This window comes from Triturus cristatus, chromosome 9 (genome assembly GCF_964204655.1).
Source record: "Triturus cristatus chromosome 9, aTriCri1.1, whole genome shotgun sequence".
Classification (NCBI taxonomy): Eukaryota; Metazoa; Chordata; class Amphibia; order Caudata; family Salamandridae; genus Triturus; species Triturus cristatus.
The window spans coordinates 19019330-19037634 of NC_140592.1; the positions used below are offsets into that span (position 1 = coordinate 19019330).

The 18305-nt window shown below is 56.1% G+C and overlaps 1 protein-coding gene across 1 annotated transcript in view; it reads left to right on the forward strand.

The window, feature by feature from the left end:
* Positions 1–260: 260 nt before the first annotated feature.
* The window catches only part of PLXNB1 (plexin B1), a 469341-nt gene continuing 451296 nt past the window's right edge, over positions 261–18305 (forward strand). Inside the window, exon 1 of the mRNA XM_085624251.1 lies at positions 261–567. The gene's annotated coding sequence lies outside the window, so the exon portion shown is untranslated. The remainder of the gene's footprint in view (positions 568–18305) is intronic.

The window sequence follows — 18305 nt, forward strand, 5'->3', positions numbered from 1 at the left end:
CAGCCCCTTTGGCCGGGCTGGACGAATGGTCAGTTTTTATTGTTTTGTGTGGCTCCCCCTTCAGAACGCAGCCTGCCCGCGGGTGCACGTGCTGTGCTCAGGGTGCAGGCCCCGGCCGGGCAGGGGGGGGGCAGCTCTGCTGGAACCCATGGGCGATGACTGAGTGGTGGCACGTGTGTTTGTGGTGGTGGGGCGGGGTTCACACGCTAGCTGGCTCTTTGGGGGTGTGGCGTGCCTTCTCCTTTGTGGGCGTGGCCTCTTTTTACCTTAGCCCGCTCGTTAATGGGCGTGGCCTGTCTGCAGGAAGGCGTGTCTGCCCGCATGTGGGCGTGACTTCCCTATCTATGGGCGCGGCCAACTCATACATGGGCGTAGCAAACTTCAGTGTAGGCGTGGCCTGGCTGCGGGGGCGTGGCCTGACTCCGGGGGTCTCTCACAGAGGCATATCGCGCTCTGTAGCCGGAGAGAGCTGCGCGGAGCCGGGAGAGAGGGCAGTGTGGAGCCCGGACAGGAGAGCTGAGGGCACCGGAGCCGGATGGGACCTCCCCCAGGACTGGAGTAGAGCAGGTAAGGGCGGCCGGAGACCTTGAGACTGCAGGGGGCGTCCGTGGAGCCCTCCTGCCCCCGGGGAAGAGCGTGGGAATCCCGGCGCAGCCGTCACCCCTCCTCCTGTGCCCCTGGCTTCACCACCCCCTCCTCTGACCACAGCTGATCTCCTCCCACTGCCTTCTTCACCCCTCCTCCTTACCTGCCCCTGTCACCCCTCCGCTAACCCCAGCTCCTATCACCCCCCTTAACCCAGCCTCCCATCGGCACCTATCACCCCGCCACGAACCTCAACTCTTATCACTGACTCCCGCTCCCCACCTCCATCTGCCCACATCGCCCCCGCTCTTCACCCCGCCTGCCCCAATCACCCCCTCCCGTAGCCCCGCTCCCCCTCTGCCCCGCTCCCCCTCTTCCATAGACACTGTTCCTTCCCCATAACGCCGCTCTCCACCTGGCTTCATAGCCCCTCTTCTGATTGGAACGAGTCACCTTCCACTGGCTTATTCGCCCCTCCTCACCTCCACCCAACACCCCCTCCACTAACCCCTGCTCCACACCTCCTGCTGGCTTCATCCCCCCTCGCCCCCCACTGCACCCACCACCTCTTCTCATGACCTCTCACCCCAACTTCTCACTTATATCACTCCCTCCTCTGACTCAATGCCTTACTTCATCAGCCCCCACCCAAGCCTGCCCCAGGCTTCATAACCCTCCCTGCCCCAGCTCCCGAACTGTCCCTAGCTTCGCCCCCCCCCCCCCCCCCACACACACACACTGTCGCCTGCACCTCGTTTCAGTGAGGTGGGAGGGGGGGGGGGTTTGAGGGTCAAGTGAAAGAAGCGGGTAACTCCCAGAATGAATTACCCCCCCCCCCCCCCCAAGGAATTACCCCCCTCCCACGCGTACACACCTGGGGTTCTGTGTTTGTAGGGCGGGTAATATGTATTGATTTGAATTCACACGGTTCATCTAATACTCCTCGCCTCCTAGGACTGTCCTCCTGCCTCCGGGTTCACCCCCTCTCCTCTCAGAGAGCCAGCAACCCCCCCCCCCCCCTAACGTTCTTGTCCAAAGGCCCCCCTCCACCCTGTTTGGGGTGCAGATTCCGAGGGGCGCATGCGGGTCCCAAAGCCTCACATCTGGGAAGAGGTCCGAACTGTCCGTGTCACAGAACGACACGATGTCGATAAGGATCCGATCGACCGGCGTAATCCTCCGCAGTTCAACGATCGATGGATGGGCCCTTCCGCGCGCCCCACCCCCGTCCACCTCTCCTCACACACCGGGGGCTGAAGGTGACCCCCGCCTGGCAGTGCGCGAGCCTGCGCTAAGCCTGCGAGCCGCTTTCATTATGATGTTACTGTTTTCGCAGACTTTTAACGCTGTTACTATGAAAGTGCTGTGACGTTCCTTTAAGACTCAATGTTTCTTGTTCCTTCCTATTATTCGGGGGGTGCGCCTCGGCACCGGCTCAGTTTGTCCCGGCCTTGGATAGGTTGAACGTGTTCCCAGGGCCCTGCAGCTGTGTTTAAGGACTGTGATGTGTCCCCCTCCCTGTGTGTTAGCTTTGGGCCCCCTGGGCAGGCTGTGCGCCCTGTGTGTGCCGAGGCTGCGCTGATGGAGAGAGAACCATGGCAGGCTGGCTTTGGGTCCCAAGAGCACACGTCTCGTCATTCCCAGGGAGTTGCTTGCTGCTGCTTAGAAGTAATGACAGGGCGCGACCCCTGGTTGTTGCCTTTGGGCCACCAGAGCTGGCTTTGTATCTGGTCTGTGTTGGCAACATTGGGAAGCTGACCCTTTGTGCTGAGTTTAGCCCTAAGGCCACACAATGAGTCATTCCCTCTGAATAATTAATTGCTGTTTTGAAATAAACAGAGGCTTTGACGCTGTAAGTTGGTTTTGGGTCACCAGAGCACATTACCCATGTGCACCTCCACACTGCTTTAATGGGGTGTCCACGTTTGGTCACTTAATGTCAGCTGCAGATCCCCAAATAGCGTCATGTATGTGCATGATTGCATTGCGCTGAGGGGGTGACCGGGTAAGCGTTCAGGCTCTCAGATGGATCACACATGCGTTTTTCTGGGTCCCCTGATCATGCCCTCTGTGTCCTCCTTTGTGCTGCCGGTGCATTCATCTGTGTAGTCTTGGATGGTGTCATGTATGTGTATGTTTGCATTGTGTTGAGGTGTTCACCCATGTATGACCGCTGTTGGTCACTGGATCCTTTCATGTGTGTGCATTGCTTTGAGGGGCCAGTGTATGTTAGCTCTTGGTGTTTACATCTGGCCTGTGATGGGATCCATAGGGTGGGTCTTCTGTGTTCATGTATGAGCTCTGGAACCCGACATGCATGTATGCCACTGCTCTCTTTAAGGGAGCGAGCATGGATGCACACAGGTTGCATGTATGTTATTATGTTGCCCCGGGGCATGTCATGCCTCTGACTGTGTTACCGCTGTACTGGCACGGTGGAGGTAACTGTTAGCATGCTCGCGGAGGCGATACCACGTGCCTCTCGGACCTCTTGCATACATGTACTTCAGAGTCCTGGTCCCATGTGTAGGGCCCCAGTGGCAGCCCCCGTTCACTGACTGTCCATGGTTATGAGGCCACGCCTGACCCCTCTGACTCGCTCACGGGGTCGTTACTCAGGTCTGTACGTGCGCCCTGGTACCGCCTGTTCTCCTCTAGGCGCTGAGCTTCTGTGTATGTCATGAGAAGTTCAGACACAGCTCCGCCATTAGCTGGAGGTAGGTTACCGAGCCCCGGGAGCTTGGGCTGTTCACCAGTGCCAGGCGCCCCCACCCAGACCTGGGTGTATGGGGGGGGGGGGGGTCGAAGAATCTTTACACGGGTTTAACATGGGATAGCCCCGTCCCTACACCGCCCTGGACCAAGGAACCAGGAAGATGAGGCAGCACCCCCCCACGGAACATCTTTACAAAACATATTATATTTCAGAATTTTGTCCAAACATGAGCGAGTCGCTTCCATGTGCACCTCCTGCAGGTCAGTGTCAGGGGGCAGAGGTGTCAACGTGGCCTTTTAACCGAACATGTGGGGCACCTTCAGGGCAGAGGAACCCTCTCCGGAGATGGGCCGGGCACAGCGGTGGGTACAGCAGGTGGGCAGTGGGCACTCTAGAAGGTGATGCTGGCCAGAACAGCACTGGTGTGAGGAGTGTTTCCTTGCAGGTGTGCAGGGGGTTTATAGAGTGCCAACCTGGCTTCAAAGCGCTGGAGGAGCGCGAGTCAGGGTCACATATTGCACACGTCCGTTCTTGAAGTTCTGATTTACTGTATCGAGTGGATATGGCTGCAAATTTCAGTCTGTGGCAGTGAGTGCCCTCCACCCATGACATGCCACCATGGCTCAGCAGCTGAGGGTGCAGTTTGTCTTGAGGGGAGCAGCGCCGGTGGAGCTGGAGGACAGTGCAGGCGAGAAGAAGAGCAGCGGACTCTGGGACTTGAACCCTAGAAGGCCCTGGTGCCCGGGGCACGTCCTACATCTGTACTACTGCTTCTTGTGTATGTCTTCACCAGGAAGGAGTAAGCCAGCTTTGGGTTTCAACCCTAGAAGGCCCTGGTGCCCGGGGCACGTCCTACATCTGTGCTGCTGTTTCTTCTGTATGTCTTCACCAGGAAGGAGTAAGCCGGCTTTGGGTTTCAACCCTAGAAGGCCCTGGTGCCCGGGGCACGTCCTACATCTGTGCTGCTGCTTCTCTCCTATGTCTTTACCAGGAAGGAGTAAGCCAGCTTTGGGTCTTCAACCCTAGAAGGCCCTGGTGCCCGGGCACGTCCTACATCTGTGCTGCTGCTTCTAGTGTATGTCTTCACCAGGAAGGAGTAAGCCAGCTTTGGGTTTCAACCCTAGAAGGCCCTGGTGCCCGGGGCACGTCCTACATCTGTGCTGCTGCTTCTCTCTTATGTCTTTACCAGGAAGGAGTAAGCCAGCTTTGGGTCTTCAACCCTAGAAGGCCCTGGTGCCCGGGGCACGTCCTTCATCTGTGCTGCGGCTTCTAGTGTATGTCTTCACCAGGAAGGAGTAAGCCGTCTTTGGGTCTTCAACCCTAGAAGGCCTTGGTGCCCGGGGCACGTCCTACATCTGTGCTGCTGCTTCTAGTGTATGTCTTCACCAGGAAGGAGTAAGCCGTCTTTGGGTCTTCAACCCTAGAAGGCCTTGGTGCCCGGGGCACGTCCTACATCTGTGCTGCTGTTTCTTCTGTATGTCTTCACCAGAAAGGAGTAAGCCAGCTTTGGGTCTTCAACCCTAGAAGGCCCTGGTGCCCGGGCACGTCCTACATCTGGCTGCTGCTTCTAGTGTATGTCTTCACCAGGAAGGAGTAAGCCGTCTTTGGGTCTTCAACCCTAGAAGGCCTTGGTGCCCGGGGCACGTCCTACATCTGTGCTGCTGTTTCTTCTGTATGTCTTCACCAGAAAGGAGTAAGCCAGCTTTGGGTCTTCAACCCTAGAAGGCCCTGGTGCCCGGGGCACGTCCTACATCTTTGCTGCGGCTTCTTGTGTATGTCTTCACCAGGAAGGAGTAAGCCAGCTTTGGGTCTTCAACCCTAGAAGGCCCTGGTGCCCGGGGCACGTCCTTCATCTGTGCTGCGGCTTCTAGTGTATGTCTTCACCAGGAAGGAGTAAGCCGTCTTTGGGTCTTCAACCCTAGAAGGCCTTGGTGCCCGGGGCACGTCCTACATCTGTGCTGCTGTTTCTTCTGTATGTCTTCACCAGGAAGGAGTAAGCCAGCTTTGGGTCTTCAACCCTAGAAGGCCCTGGTGCCCGGGGCACGTCCTACATCTTTGCTGCGGCTTCTTGTGTATGTCTTCACCAGGAAGGAGTAAGCCAGCTTTGGGTCTTCAACCCTAGAAGGCCCTGGTGCCCGGGGCACGTCCTACATCTTTGCTGCGGCTTCTTGTGTATGTCTTCACCAGGAAGGAGTAAGCAGACTTTGCAAATAACCAGGAAGAAACTGTGTGGAGAAGGAAGGACATTAGCGCACAAATAATAGAGGGAAGGGACATTGGAGGAGTTAGTTGAGGTGATGAAGGGACAGGTGGGTCTTTAGGGGTTTCTTGAAGGGCAGGGAATAAGTCACGTTGGGTTCTCACAGGTGGAAGAAGAGAGGTCAAGGGGCTGGAAGTGGCTACGAGGAATGACTGTTAAAGCTCCAAAGGCCTCAGTCTTCACTCTAGGTGATGAGAAGAGCTGCGAGGTAAGGGGGGTTTTTGCGATGGACGGCCCTGCGAGTGAGGAGTCTGCGTTTGAATTGAGTTCTGGTGTTTGGGCACCTAGTGAACTTCCCGCAGGGCCGGAGTCATGTGATCCTTGATGGGGTGACCATCCAATCAGCATGGATGTTCACCCATGTCGATGATACGTCATCGAGCTCCTTCATGGCAGCTTCTCGGTGCTGACGGCGGACCGGGGTTCTGCGCATCTGGAGCACTTTCTTTAGTTCAACTTAATCTTTGCAGTTCTGGTTGCCTCATTCTTCATTCCGATCTGCTGAGTACATGATTCTGCCTCTTAGATATTGTTGTGAGCCATGGAGTCTGACGTGCTGCATCACTTCCCCTAGGATAGAGGCCATGTTTGGTGCCTCTAGATGCGCCCTGGGGCTGTCCACTTGTGCTGCCCGAGGCAGCTGATTGGAAGTTCCTTTCTGTAGAGCTGCCTCTGGATAGGCCCGCCTCTGGATAGGCCCGCCACTGGAAAGGCCCACTTCTGGATAGGCCTGCCACTGGAAAGGTCTACCTCTGGAAAGGTCTACCTCTGGAAAGGTCTTTGAGCAGAACGAGTGCCTGAACCATGAATCGCGTTGAGTATCTTTGTGGAGCCCCTGAACTGATCTAATTGAGGGTTAAACAAAGAAGTCCATTCTTGGTTGTCCATTCACAGGGTCCTCTTATGAGTTTGCAGTAAATTCAAGGACCTACCCACCAGACTAGTTGAACACCTTGCATCGAGAGGAAAGGGTGCCAGGGCTGATCCTTACTGGAGATCTTAAGTCTGGTACAACTGGTGGCACCTCTCGTTACAGACTGCGGGCGCACTGCGTTGTTGGCAGAAACATGCGGGGTCGGATTAGGAGACTTGTGGGTGGATGCGTAACAAGGTATGTGTAGGTTCTAGTCAAATGCCTGTCTACCAGCTCCATGATGTGGCATACAGCCAGTCCCATAGATGCCACCCCATTCTGTGCTGAAGCACTTTCACTCAAAAAGTGCCACTCGCCAGCAAGATCAGTGTCCAGGCACTTTAAGTTTCTTTTCAAATTCATTACAGATGGTCAGCTCAGCTACCCAATATCAACCAGGTAACAACCCACTGGCTACCGTGCAACTTGCACCTTGGTTACCCCTAACCAGTCACTGCAGAGGGTTGTTCAGCATTGCAGAGCTAAGCTGAAAGGTTGGCACGAAGCTGGCATCGGAAGCTGCTCCAACGTAGCATGGGTGAATATAATGTTGGGGCACACTGAGGCCATTGTACAGCATGTTCATTCACCCCTTGCACCCTTCTCTATCACTACTCGCCATGCAGTGTCTTGAACACACCAGTAATGACGTCACACTGTGCCCACACTTACCATTGTGTGTATGCATGTTTGGTTCGTATGGTTTGGTATTTCTAAAGCACGCACCTGGCTCTACAAGGGCCAATCCCCAGTGGGGGGGAGAGAGGGAGGAGGGGACGGGCGAGGAGCTAGAGCTCGTGAAGGTGGGAGAAAGCCCATGGGGTGGTGGTCTTTGAAGAGGGGAGTTTTCAATGTCGCCCTACTGCTCGGAGGGTTGGCGTTGTCCTGGATTCAGAGAGGATGTTGTCCGGATCCTCGCCCGCGAAGGCCGGTTCTCACCTCCCTGCAGTGTCTAGTCTCTAGTCTGGGGGCGCTGGACCTCCTCGCCTGGCTCTGACCTACAGATACTGTGGGGTGCTCGCTCGGGCACAGGCTTGTTGGCATAGAGGCCCTTGTAAGGGATGCAACTGACCCTTCAGACGGTCCTGTGCCTGCAGCGGGAGCCGCTGTGGGTCCTTTCGCAGGTGGGTGATGGGTACGGATTCCTTAGCACCTTGAGGAGATGCGCACCCGCGTGGAGGGTGCCCCCCAGGGGAGTCAGGGGTCCCTGGAGTGCTGCTGAGCAGGGCATTGCCCCCCTCCAGGTGAGAGCGAAATGAGAGTTAAACTGTTCTTTTGAAGTCTCTCCTGGGAGAAAAGCGTTCACTTTTTCAGGAGAGAGTGGGAACCAGGCTGTTCTGGTCTTCTCGACAATGTGTTCTTTGCGTGAGAGGTTCGAGTCGAGGCCGGACTGGCCGTAGCGGGCACCAGGTTTTAGCCCAGTGGGCTGGAAGGGTGGGGGCGGTTTTCGAGCGTTTGGGAGACGGTTTTGTTACTGGGGGTCGGTTTTGCAGCAGAGCTTCTATGTCAGCCCCCTGTAACAGAAGCAGCAGCGGCGCTAAAGAGGGGAGCAGTGGTTCTTACTAGCACCCCCTCCCCCAGCCGGTTCAGCTGTATCGCCAAGGTTGATTTGGGTTCCCAGTCCTTGGGTGAAACCCTCACACAGCCTCCAGGCCTGCTCAGCCAGACTTTGCAGCAGCTCAAAAAGACTTTGGAGGCCAGCCTTTTGAAAGGATCCCATGATGGCCTTCTGAGAAAAAATGCTTCACTCTTTCAAGGTGAGAGAGTTGTGAGCAGGCTGTTTCGGTCTTCCGGGCAATGTGTTCTTTGAGTGAGAGGGTCAAATTGAGAGGGAATCCGAGGGATTTGACCTGTTATGCCAGTCTGGGTGTGAAGCCGGTTAGGTTTAAGTTGGAGGGCCATGACTGGATCAGCCAATGTTTGGTATTGTTGGCAAACAGGAGAGATCAGTCCTTCTGGGGTTTAGTAGCGGGTAGTTTGTTGACATCCAGGCTTGAAGGTGTTCGAGACAGACTTTGAATCTCTGTATGTCATTGGTTCAGGGGATAATGAGGTAGAGTTTGGGGCTGTAGCACACTGGTGGCACTCGATACTTGCTGTTTACAGGAATCGCTCCATCAGTTTCAAATAAAAGTTTTACATGATGGAGTCCTGGGGGACGCCGCAGGTGGCGGTCAGAGTATGGCATCGGGGAGTTCCTATCAATAAGTTGCTGTCGGTTGGTGAAGCAGCGTAGGAACCATTGTAGGATGGTGCTAGTGAAGCCGAACCCCGGCATGGGAACCATTGTAAGATGGTGCTAGTGAAGCCCAAACCCGTCCCCTCGATCTGAATCAATGTTTGATGGTTGACGGGTGTTGAAAGCTGCGGAGAGGTCGAGCAGGACCAGGATGCTTGAGTTTATTTTGCTGGTGGGAATTAAATTCCTCTGAAAAACTTAGGTGCTTCAAGGGTATGGAGTGTGTGCATAGAACTATAACATTGTCATACGCTAGAGCAGGTCTCATGCAAGGGCGGTCCATGTGTTCTGAAAGTCGCGTCTCATGTGAGGCGTGAACCCACAGCCGTGAACCCTCTTTGGTAAGCTGCCATGTTCTGATCTGATGGGCTTCGGTTGAAGGTCTCTGAGCTGGGGCCTGCCTGGAGAATATCTGATCTGATAGGACGGCTGGGCAGCGCCTCAAGCCGCAGCCTGCTCCGCTCCTGTGTTTTCGTTTACAGACACAAACAGTTTAATTTCCAGCCTCACTTTCCTTTCTTCCCTGAGGTCCTGTTCTTGAATAGGTGGTACATACCTGTGTGCCCTGCCCCTGGTGCCAGGCCATCTCAGATTGCACCGGAGCCAGCCTGGGCACGGCTGCCTAATTGGCAGGACCTGATCACAATGGGTGTAGTCTTATGGATAAGTGTGCCAGCGCTGCTGTGAAGTTCTTGCGAAAGAGAGGGGCATTTCAGCAGAGCCGTCACACATCAGAATACAAGGCCCTGCCGTCACAGAGCCCCATACTCCTTCTATTGCCCAGATGTAGCCAAAAACGTTAGTCACAGAACAGTGGACTGGACCAGCCCCAGCAGAAGCCAAAGGAGGGGCCAAAGAGCCCTCGCCTACCACGCGCTGTAAGACCGCAAAGTGACGGAAGAAGTGTCACCCGACGCACTAGGACACATCTCGGGACCACAGCAGAACATGGGCGCCTAAAACACGGACTTCAACACCTTCTGGAAACCAAACACTTCAGCTGTGGGCGCCAGAGGCTGCCTTCTCGCTCCTAGGTGTGGCTAAAGGTGACCTCTTTTTTTTGTTTGTTTTCTTTGGGTGTTTTGTGTTAGTGCAGGGTTTGCCCTCATCGTACTGTGACACACTTCTGCAATTGTATAGACGACCATAACCGAGACCTCGCAGACAACTGAGCCTGGAGTACAACTGATGCACACATGTCGGTGTGGGGTACCGTTTTTGGACTATTTAACAACGTCCGCCCCATCCTGATAACTCCTCTGGCCATTCTTGCCAGCCTGCGCCGTATTCAAAACCAACCGCATCATCAGCCGGTACCCACGCCTAGGGCCTAGTAACGCGGGTTTCATTGGTTAGTCGCCCTATCTGCACCGTACATGCCCGGTTCTGGATCTTGGAGGGATGGTGTTGAAGTCCAGGTACTGGTCCGGTTTAACCCCTCTGTCTGTCTCACCGCTGTCCACTGACCGAGAAAGACGGCTCTGCCCAAACTTCACGAGGTCTTCAAGCCGCTGCCGTCTTCTTCTGCCTCTCGCTTGAGCACCAGAGGGCTTCTTCTACTGTGACATCCCCCACTGACCTCCACGTCATGCAGCTCTGCAGGACGTCACACCGCCTCAGAGCCAACCCCAGTGGAGCTGAGTTTGTTCCCATTCACTGCTAGAGCCGTCAATGCAAGAAACTTCATCCGACCATTGTGAGCGGCTGAGACCCTTCCACCAACAAGGCAAGAAATAGGATCCTCAAAGGGGGTTGAGGGGCAGCCGGGGCGGGGATTCACCCCCATGAATAACACACAACAAACACCAACAATTCCTAACCTCAGCCCTTCTCTTAATCCAGTGGTGAATGTGTATTGGAAACTCTTGTCAGCTGTTGACAGAAAGTTCCCAAACACACTTGCCACTGGATTCAGATAAGAAGATGAGGGCTCAGGTGAAGAACTGCCCACCACCAACTCGGGCCTACTCGGGGCTCTGAGATTTGCACCCGAACAGGACACAGAAGGCGGCCAAGCTCAGGTCCCTTCCAGATGAGATCATGGCAAGAACATCCTTTGGGCTTCCCAGGGCGCATCTCACGTCTGTCAAGAGTTCCTTGCATGTCAGATCTCAGGGAGGGGCCGCTTCCACCCCTTGCACTGCTGTACACGCCTTGAGGTGGGTCCTGGGTGCTCCGGGTACAAACCGCTTCTCTCTGATGAACTCTCCCTCTCTGTGTCCAAGAAACTGACCATCTCAGAGGACTCCCTCCAGATCTGCTCTTCCCACACTGCGTCTTGAAGCCTCAGTTTTCACTAAAAATGCAGCATGACCTAGTCCTCGGTAAACTGAGCACCCGGTGAACTCAAGAGAAGAAACGCTTCTTGCAGAACTGAAAAATAAAAACTCGAGACCTTCTTAGTGAAGGAGTGTCCTCGCGCACCACCAAGTGTCCTACTTCATCATTGGCTGCCTCGCTCTCCAGAAACATCTGCATCGGGGAAGAGGAACGAACACACCTAGGCAGACCTTCAGCAGGGAGCTCCCTCTGTATACCTTCGGCAGGGAGCTCCCTCTGTATACCTTCGGCAGGGAGCTCCCTCTGTATACCTTCGGCAGGGAGCTCCCTCTGTATACCTTCGGCAGGAAGCTCCCTCAGGCTCGTGTATACCTTTGGCAGGGAGCTCCCTCTGTATACCTTCGGCAGGGGGCTCCCTCTGTATACCTTCGGCAGGGAGCTCCCTCTGTATACCTTCGGCAGGAAGCTCCCTCAGGCTCGTGTATACCTTCGGCAGGAAGCTCCCTCAGGCTCGTGTATACCTTCGGCAGGGAGCTCCCTCTGTATACCTTCGGCAGGGAGCTCCCTCTGTATACCTTCGGCAGGGGGCTCCCTCTGTATACCTTCGGCAGGGGGCTCCCTCTGTATACCTTCGGCAGGGGGCTCCCTCTGTATACCTTCGGCAGGGGGCTCCCTCTGTATACCTTCGGCAGGGGGCTCCCTCTGTATACCTTCGGCAGGGGGCTCCCTCTGTATACCTTCGGCAGGGGGCTCCCTCTGTATACCTTCGGCAGGGGGCTCCCTCTGTATACCTTCGGCAGGGGGCTCCCTCTGTATACCTTCGGCAGGGGGCTCCCTCTGTATACCTTCGGCAGGGGGCTCCCTCAGGCTCGTGTATACCTTCGGCAGGGAGCTCCCTCTGTATACCTTCGGCAGGGGGCTCCCTCTGTATACCTTCGGCAGGAAGCTCCCTCAGGCTCGTGTATACCTTCGGCAGGGAGCTCCCTCTGTATACCTTCGGCAGGGGGCTCCCTCTGTATACCTTCGGCAGGGGGCTCCCTCTGTATACCTTCGGCAGGGGGCTCCCTCTGTATACCTTCGGCAGGGAGCTCCCTCTGTATACCTTCGGCAGGGAGCTCCCTCTGTATACCTTCGGCAGGAGGCTCCCTCAGGCTCGTGTATACCTTCGGCAGGGAGCTCCCTCTGTATACCTTCGGCAGGGGGCTCCCTCTGTATACCTTCGGCAGGAAGCTCCCTCAGGCTCGTGTATACCTTCGGCAGGGGGCTCCCTCTGTATACCTTCGGCAGGGGGCTCCCTCTGTATACCTTCGGCAGGGGGCTCCCTCTGTATACCTTCGGCAGGGGGCTCCCTCTGTATACCTTCGGCAGGGAGCTCCCTCTTTATACCTTCGGCAGGGAGCTCCCTCTGTATACCTTCGGCAGGAGGCTCCCTCAGGCTCGTGTATACCTTCGGCAGGGAGCTCCCTCTGTATACCTTCGGCAGGGAGCTCCCTCTGTATGCCTTCGGCAGGGAGCTCCCTCTGTATACCTTCGGCAGGGAGCTCCCTCTGTATACCTTCGGCAGGGAGCTCCCTCTGTATACCTTCGGCAGGGAGCTCCCTCTGTATACCTTCGGCAGGGAGCTCCCTCTGTATGCCTTCGGCAGGGAGCTCCCTCTGTATGCCTTCGGCAGGGAGCTCCCTCTGTATGCCTTCGGCAGGGAGCTCCCTCTGTATGCCTTCGGCAGGGAGCTCCCTCTGTATGCCTTCGGCAGGGAGCTCCCTCTGTATGCCTTCGGCAGGGAGCTCCCTCTGTATGCCTTCGGCAGGGAGCTCCCTCTGTATGCCTTCGGCAGGGAGCTCCCTCTGTATGCCTTCGGCAGGGGGCTCCCTCTGTATGCCTTCGGCAGGGGGCTCCCTCTGTATGCCTTCGGCAGGGGGCTCCCTCTGTATACCTTCGGCAGGGGGCTCCCTCTGTATACCTTCGGCAGGGGGTTCCCTCTGTATACCTTCGGCAGGGAGCTCCCTCAGGCTTGTGTATACCTTCGGCAGGGGGCTCCCTCTGTATACCTTCGGCAGGGAGCTCCCTCTGTATACCTTCAGAAGTGAGCTCCCTCTGTATACCTTCAGCAGGGGGCTCCCTCAGGCTCGTGTATACCTTCGGCAGGGGGCTCCCTCTGTATACCTTCGGCAGGGGGCTCCCTCTGTATACCTTCGGCAGGGGGCTCCCTCTGTATACCTTCGGCAGGGGGCTCCCTCTGTATACCTTCGGAAGGGGGCTCCCTCTGTATACCTTCGGAAGGGAGCTCCCTCTGTATACCTTCGGCAGGGAGCTCCCTCTGTATACCTTCGGCAGGGAGCTCCCTCAGGCTTGTGTATACCTTCAGCAGGGGGCTCCCCCTGTATACCCTCAGCAGGGAGCACCCTTGGGCTCCTGTATACCTTCGGCAGGGGGCTCCCTCTGTATACCTTCGGCAGGGGGCTCCCTCTGTATATCTTCGGCAGGGGGCGCCCTCTGTATATCTTCGGCAGGGGGCGCCCTCTATACCTTCAGCTGGGAGCTCCCTCTGTATACCTTCAGCTGGGAGCTCCCTCAGGCTGGTGTATATCTTCAACTGGGAGCTCCCTCAGGCTGGTGTATATCTTCAACTGGGAGCTCCCTCAGGCTCGTGTATACCATCAGCTCTATTCTGAACATTGTTCCATATGTTACGTACAAACGTTCGCTGTTATTGTGTACCTTAGATGGATCTCTTTCTATGATGTATAGACTCTCCAAGTCTAATTGTATAGTTTGCTCTGTGCTGCTCTTTATTTTGCAGCCGTTGTTACTCAGTTGGTTCCCATATTTTGCACCGTTTTCTAGGCGCTGTGTAAAACAGCACATAAGTGAATACCTGTGTATGCAGACCTCCTTGCACGTACCTGAGCTCCTGAAGCATGATGGCTCAGGCTGCAGGACTTTAAAGCGATGGACGCTTCGGTCAGTCGCGAGGCTGGCAGTGACGGTGCCCGCTGGCTGTGACCCTCAGTGGTTCATAGTGTCGGTCGCTGTGACCTCAAGCAACGAACCGTCACTGTGTTTGTGGTAATCCGACTGGAGTTTATGAAGTTGTGTAGTTGCCACGTCTCACCCTGTGTAGCTCCTTGAGTCCACGGTAAGCGTGACGTCTGTCCTTCCATCCGGTCATCTGTCTGTGCAGGACTCTCTTCACCAGAGTGACCTTTAGTTCTTGTGCGGTGCGGAAACGTTTATTATAGCGCCAACTACTCCTGTGTGCGGCGTGTAAACGCTTGCCTTTGTGTGTAGTACGCTGCACCGTGCAGTGTGGGTGCCGGGGAGTGCGTTGTCTTTGTTTTCATCCTGTGTGGGAAGTGTTTTCATGTCATGATAATGGCCGCCGCGGTAGGTTGTGGGGTTCTAGGACGTAGCGCCTAGCAGGGGGATGAACAGAGGTGTGAGACAGGCGCGCAGTTAATGCTTTTCACTCGGCTGCAGCTTTGAACAGCTGACGGCCTCCCTGTGGTATTACTTCTGTTCCTAGTGGCAGTAAGCGCTATACAACAATGTATCGCGATATATTACAAGAAACCAGACTGGAAAGGATTCTCTGACTTCTGCTAGTAAACAGGACCAGGTTGAAAATCATTTTTGACATTCACAAAAGTAAGTGAAACAGTAGGAACAGCGTGTTTTTTTTTTTTTTGGGGGGGGGGGTATTTTTATTTAGTGCTTCATGTCTCCCTTCTGTCGTTTCCAGGCGCTTTCTGCTGTTTCTACTTTTCTAATAAACTCTGTTAATCCACAAAATATGGCCCGTGCCACACACGGCCAGACCACACCACCTTGCACAGATCTTTAGGCGACAAACTTGGCAGGGTGGGGTGCGTGTGTTTATACACCTCTAAAAAGTTCAGCTAGAAGCCTGTATTTGTCTGCAGGCTGTCTGTGGTTAGTACCAGTGCCGCCAGCACGTGTGATCCTCGCCATGCTTGCTCTGTTACTTTGGAACCTCCTAGCGGCCCGGGCCGTTGTTGCTGTCAACGGGGTGAGGGGTGAGGGGGGCGTGAGATGCCTCTGCGCTGCTGTCTGGGTGACTCTCCTACAGCGGGGCGACGGTGGGGGAGGGGCGGTGCCTTTGTTCCCATTGTGTGGGGGCTGTGAATAGTCTCAGGGGTGGAGGGGGCTGGGCATGTCTTCATTCAGGCTTAGGGGAACAGCTGCTGCCCGCTGAATACCTCATCCCAACCAGCCCCATGTGGGGGAGGGGAGGGGGGGGGGGGTACTGTGCAGCCTTGGGGGGGCGGGGGTGGGGGGACGAGTGTACGGATGTGAGCAGCAAAGAACCACTTGTCTGAGCCAAGACTTAAAGCCACGGCACTCGGGTGGGGATGGAGTGAGGGTGGATCTGTGGGGTGGAATGTGGGGATGCGCGCGCGCAAGGTGCCAGGCGTCGTGTTTTTAGGTCTCGCCTGAACAAGCGCTTTAGCGCTGCTCTGGCGAGAGTTTTAGTAAGCGGGTTTTGGAAGTGCAAACTAGTGGCTTTTTTCGGGCCTCCAGCTACAGTGCATGTGCGCCGGGCACGCGCACCATTTGTCAGTCTGCGTGATCACTTTCGTGGCCGCTTTGATGTTCTCAGTGGCCGCTCAGTGAGCCGTGCGGCCACTGAGAACATCAAAGCGGCCGCGAAAGTGCACACCATTTGCCAGCCCACGTGCCTCTCTCGCCTTAGTGCGCGCGACATGCCCTACCCACCTCCCTTATACGCACCAGTCCCGGGCGATCGCTGCGAAAGGGGCCAATGCTTGTTTTACTTTACTTTGTCATCGGGACCCAGGTTTCTTTGTTCTTAGTGGTTCACTATTTATAAAGTTATTACAAAATTTGTGATACAGCTGTCATACGGCAATATTTCCACTTTTACCTATCTACATCTATCGAAATGAGTTTGAGCCGTGATTGTTCATCACACTTTCTCGGAACATGTTCATACTTACCAATACGTTTTTATACATTATCCCCAGCACGCCACTTTCCGAGAGTAAAGGAAAAGGCATATGAAAGCAGCCTACAGTTGAGTTATATATATATTCTTCCATTAAAGCTCCTATGTCATATGTCTAATGTAGGTTGCTTACACCCTACTGAACGTACGTAAATAACATCAAACAGTTCTGTTTCTGTTGAGCAGCTACGGTGGATTCATAAGCTGTGACTTCCGGACTAAATCTAACCTCACAGTACAGATACCTATGAAGCTGCCATTTTCTTACATGAAGCTATATTGCTGGAGTTGTTTCTATTTCATGCCCTTGTGACCGAAGGCAAAAATGGCAGATCCGATTTTTAGATCTCGCCACAGAGAGATTTAGACCTAAGCTGGAACTCATGTAAATACGTGTGCACAAGAAACACGGAGCTATCTCTCTCTCCCTCTCCCTCTCCCTCTCTCTCTCTCTCTCTCTCTCTCTCTCTCTCTCCTCCCCTCTCCCCTCTCCCCTCTCCCCTCTCCCCTCTCCCCTCTCCCCTCTCTATCTTTAACGCACGCTGGTTAAACTTAACTTTGCACAATAATATTATTTTAACTCTGGGAGTCACACTGTGGCCCCAGTCACACCGTGCCCTGAGTGTCTCTGTGGCCCCAGTCGCACTGTGCCCTGATTGTCTCTGTGGCCCCAGTCGCACTGTGCCCTGAGTGTCTCTGTGGCCCCAGTCGCACTGTGCCCTGAGTGTCTCTGTGGCCCCAGTCGCACTGTGCCCTGAGTGTCTCTGTGGCCCCAGTCGCACTGTGCCCTGAGTGTCTCTGTGGCCCCAGTCGCACTGTGCCCTGAGTGTCTCTGTGGCCCCAGTCGCACTGTGCCCTGAGTGTCTCTGTGGCCCCAGTCGCACTGTGCCCTGAGTGTCTCTGTGGCCCCAGTCGCACTGTGCCCTGAGTGTCTCTGTGGCCCCAGTCGCACTGTGCCCTGAGTGTCTCTGTGGCCCCAGTCGCACTGTGCCCTGAGTGTCTCTGTGGCCCCAGTCGCACTGTGCCCTGAGTGTCTCTGTGGCCCCAGTCGCACCGTGCCCTGAGTGTCTCTGTGGCCCCAGTCGCACCGTGCCCTGAGTGTCTCTGTGGCCCCAGTCGCACCGTGCCCTGAGTGTCTCTGTGGCCCCAGTCGCACCGTGCCCTGAGTGTCTCTGTGGCCCCAGTCGCACCGTGCCCTGAGTGTCTCTGTGGCCCCAGTCGCACCGTGCCCTGAGTGTCTCTGGGGCCCCAGTTGTACTGTGCCCCGAGTGTCTCTGTGACCCCAGTCGAACTCCACCCTGAGTGTCTCTGACCCCAGTCTCACCGCGCCCGAGTGTCTGTGGCCTCAGTCGCACCGTGCCCCGAGTCTCTCTGTGGCCTCAGTCGCACCGTGCCCCGAGTGTCTCTGTGGCCTCAGTCGCACCGTGCCCCGAGTCTCTCTCTGTGGCCTCAGTCGCACCGTGCCCCGAGTCTCTCTGTGGCCTCAGTCGCACCGTGCCCCGAGTCTCTCTGTGGCCCCAGTCGCACCGTGCCCCGAGTGTCTCTGTGGCCCCAGTCGCACCGTGCCCAGAGTGTCTCTGTGGCCCCAGTCGCACTGTGCCCAGAGTGTCTCTGTGGCCCCAGTCGCACTGTGCCCCGAGTGTCTCTGTGGCCCCAGTCGCACTGTGCCCCGAGTGTCTCTGTGGCCCCAGTCGCACTGTGCCCCGAGTGTCTCTCTGGCCCCAGTCGCACTGTGCCCCGAGTGTCTCTGTGGCCCCAGTCGCACTGTGCCCCGAGTGTCTCTGTGGCCCCAGTCGCACTGTGCCCCGAGTGTCTCTGTGGCCCCAGTCGCACTGTGCCCCGAGTGTCTCTGTGGCCCCAGTCGCACTGTGCCCCGAGTGTCTCTGTGGCCCCAGTCGCACTGTGCCCCGAGTGTCTCTGTGGCCCCAGTCGCACTGTGCCGTGAGTGTCTCTGTGGCCCCAGTCACACTGTGCCCGAGTGTCTCTGTGGCCCCAGTCAGTCTGCTACTGCTGCAGGGCGAGTCACAGATCTGTGCCTTTTATAACCAGCTGGCAGTGGTTGTAGGAACAAAAGTGCAGAACTTGTGACGTTGTCCTAGCTGCTGTTGCTGTCCACTCCCCTGAGGTTCAGCATGTACGGGTTCTAGCTGCTGGTGCATTCTGTCCCCTTGGAGGCCCAGTGTGTTCTGGTTCTAGCTGCTGGTGCTGTGTGTCCCCTTGAGGCCCAGTGTGTACTGGTTCTAGCTCCTGGTGCTGTGTGTCCCCTTGAGGCCCAGTGTGTACTGGTTCTAGCTCCTGGTGCTGTGTGTCCCCTCGAGGCCCAGTGCG